The sequence below is a fragment of the Vulpes lagopus genome, chromosome 4 (genome assembly GCF_018345385.1).
Source record: "Vulpes lagopus strain Blue_001 chromosome 4, ASM1834538v1, whole genome shotgun sequence".
NCBI lineage: Eukaryota > Metazoa > Chordata > Mammalia > Carnivora > Canidae > Vulpes > Vulpes lagopus.
In genome coordinates, this window is record NC_054827.1 from 107,696,561 (window position 1) to 107,700,505 (window position 3,945).

Consider the following 3,945-nt stretch of genomic DNA (forward strand, 5'->3'; position numbering starts at 1 on the left):
TAAATCAGTAATGAGGAGAAGTATGATTGAAAGGTAGACTAATAAAGGAAAGTGTAGCATATAGAAAAACCCTATTCTAGGGACACCTGGGTGGCTGAGCGGTTGAGTGTCTGCCTTTGGCTCGGGGCATGATTCTGGAGTCCTGGGATCTAGTGATGCTTCCGGCTTCCTGCATGGAGCCTGTTTCTCCCTCTGCCTGTGTCTCTGCCTTTCTCTCTCTGTGTCTCTCGTGAATAAATAAATAAAATCTTAAAAAAAAAAAAGAAAAATCCTGTTCTAATCACCTTGGGTAGAAACTGTCCCCTTCATATGGTCATCAGCTTGTTCTGAATCTCTTGAGTTAGAAGCCAACTTCTATGGACTGCTTCCTTCTGGAAGCCTTCTTTTGGGGAAATCTCAATTTTTTAGTAGATATAACATTCTGATTTTTATCAGACAGATGGTGTCATTTTGATTAACATATTTAAGGATAATTCCTTGTTGTTTGACGGATGTACCAGTAGTTAAGAGCACGTCATAAGGTCTTTTCCAGGGAGATTCAAGGGCAGCTTTCTCTGATGTCTTTTCTAGTACCCTAGATGACCTGTTTTGGGTCAAAGAGGGACTGATTAGGCCATTGGAGGGGGAACAGCAGCCTATGGAATGATTGGACTGAGTGTATTGAGTTAGTCCCTTATAATAATTAGCTTGTAAAAGATGGAAATCAAGTATGGGTGAAGATATTCCTAGTTGCATGGATTTTCCAGGCACCCTTTTACCAAGAGGTGGTGTTTGAGTTCTTAAAGGACAAGAACTCAGGACTATAAGACCTAAAGGTGGTTAGCTACTTTCAGTTTTAATATTTCACATGTTCTTTCTATTTTCCCAGAGGATTGGGACCATAAGGACAACAGAGGTTTTGAGAAAAGAGCAAAGCTTTGTATAATTTACAAGTAATTCTTCCAGTAAAATGTATTCCTCTATCCCTGAATGGGTAAGTAGGAAGGTCCCAAGTAGGTCCCATAAAACTAAAAGTATTTTGGCCAGAGTGGATTCTAGGTTTGTATCAGGGGAATACAACCCACCTACAAAATGGACATACTATTGTTATTATACATAGATAAACTATAGTAGCAATTGTATAAAATCCATTTGGAGATTGTCTGAGTATCCCTTTGGCCATAGTTCTGGTCCATACCCCACCTTTTCAGTATTCTCCAAATTATGTTGGTTACAGATGAGGAATGAATTGGATATTCCAGAAAAATTTCTCAGCCATGAATTGTTTAATATTGTAGTTGTTCATTCCTGCTGTGATGAATTGTTTCATGGTATATTTTAGAAATATTCCTTTGAGGTTATCCGATATTCCCCTTCAGCCATCCTGCCCTCACCAGATCTCCTCATGTATCTTACTCTCTAGTTATCCACAGTGTTTGTTTTCAGAGTTGGTAGCTAAATGTTGTGCATCCATTATGGAATTCTTGAATGACTATGGATATTAATTTTTTTATAGGTGATTCTTGCATAAGCATGATATCAGAGCAGCTTGTTTAGCATGATGATCTACTAAAGCATTTCTTCTAATCTCTATAGCATCTCATTTACTTTTACAAGAACAATCTCCTCAGGTAGCATTAAGATATCAGTAATTTATGTATTTGTTGCCCATTGTTTCTATAGGAGTGTTTGAAGAGGTTAAGAAATCTCCTTGCTTCCATGTCATTTCAAAATCATTAACTACTCCAAAAGCATGTCAGCTATCTGTGAATATATTTACCCTTTTGTTTTTAGCAATAAAAATGAACTTAGCTACACCATTGAAAAAGCTATATTTTTGATTACCTACATTGATTTGACTTTTAATAAGGGATTGGGAATGCCTCATAGTTTTAAGGTGGCTGTTAAAGGGATTTTTCAAGGGAATCTGTGATAGCTTTCATATAACCAGCCTGGTATTGTCTCTTTTTATTTTTATTTTTTATTGTGGTAAAAAAATATGTAACATAAAATATACCATTTCAATCGTTTTTAATTGTACTGTTAAGCAGTAAATTGTGTTAAGTGGCATTATGTTTACATCGTGCACCCATCACTACTATGCATCTCCAGAACTTTCTCATCTTCTCCACCTGAAACCTCTGTACCCATTAAACACCAACTCTCCATACCCTACTTCCCTCAGCCCTGGAAACCACCATTCTTCTTCCCGTCTCTATGGATTTGACTACTCTAGGAATGTCATATAAGTGAATCATTTCTGACCTTTTGCATCTGGCTTATTTCACTTAGCATAATATCTTCAAAGTTCAACCATGTTGTAGCATGTGTTAGAATTTCTTTCCGTAAGCTGAATAATAGCTCATTGAATGTGTATACCACACTTTGTTTATCCATTCATCTGCCATTGGACACTTGGATTGCTTTCACCTTTTTTCTGTTGTAAATAATGCTGCTGTGAACATGGGTTTAGCTCTTTTCCTTTTTAAGAGAAGACCAATCACCAAACAATATTAAGTTAGGATTTGGTGTGGGGATGTCTATGATATGTGTTCTGGACATGGACAATTCTTAAATAGCAGAAACATGATTATAATATTCTCCCTCAAGGGTAAGGATAATAAAGTTGCTGGGTGGAGTTGTCAGAATAGTGTATGATACTATGAGAAGGAAGAAAGTAACAATATTTTTTTATTAATAGGCTAGAAGAAAAATGTTGGCATTTTCAATTAGCCATAGGGATTGTTCTACATTTAGTCCCATCAGGTTTAAAGGCAATCCAAGTGCAGGATCTGAAGTGCTTTATTTAATTTAGCTGAGGGTATACAATTGCTCTGAGGCAAGTAGAAAAATCTCTAGCTTCCAGACCAAAGGGCCAGATATAATAGGCAATGGGTCTTTGATGTGCAGAATGTTTTTGAGTTAATACCCCTAGAGCATGGCCTAACCTTTCAAGCACAAACAAAAGATAAGGCTTATGATAATTTGGGAGATTTAGTTTAGATGGCTGTCAAAGGGATATTTGAAATCACTGAAGGCCTTTTTAGTTTTTTTGTTCCATGAGAGGGTGTGTGATATTTGATTCTGTCAAATCATATAGAAGCTTGATATTCCAGAAATACTTCGTGGCCATTCTCCATAATACCCAGTGAATGCCAGACACAATTGCATAATTTATAATCTCTCCTCAGATAATGCCTTTCCTGCAGTTAATAGGTCATGGTCTAGACAATGAATTGTTGTTGCTGTTGTTTCAGAATTGGAAATTCTCCCTCACAGCTTTGTGTCCTGTTTTTGGTCGCTCTGTGAGTAGAAGTACAGAGTTGGCTTTAGAATCTTCAAGACTAATGGAACATAAGTAGTCACCTGCATATTGGATCCAAAGGGACCCACAAGGAAACAGTATATCCTTAAGATCTTTTAAGATTTGAGAAGAATAGGATGGAGCTTTGGTGAATCCCTAGGCCATAACTATCCAAGTTATGTTGCTTTTCTGAAGTGAAGGGAAATACATATCACATACTTCATCAAAGGGATACTAAACAATGTTGAACAAAAAAAAAATCTATTACAGTGCAGAATTTGCCTTCAGGTGGGACTGAGGAGGGCGTGGTATTTGAGTAAGGTAGTGCTGGGAAGCAAGCCTGTTTTAACTGCTCCCAGACCTTAGACCAATCTGTAGGCTTAACTGTTAGACTTTTAAGCAGATGAACCAGTTATTACAGGGACCATTAAAAAGAATAATTAATCCATTTTTTCAATTTGGCTGGTTGTAATTAGCCTAAGATCTTCTTTGCATTGAGTTTTAGTAGAGTATTGGGAAGTTTAGGTTAAAGTTTAGGAGAATCAATCTGGACTCTTATGACTGTGTTCCAATGCATTGACTTGCCTTTGCCCAGTCTTTGACTTTTAGGGATTCTGAGACTGTGGCTGACTCTTCAGTAGTTTCTGGAGTCATACACAGTA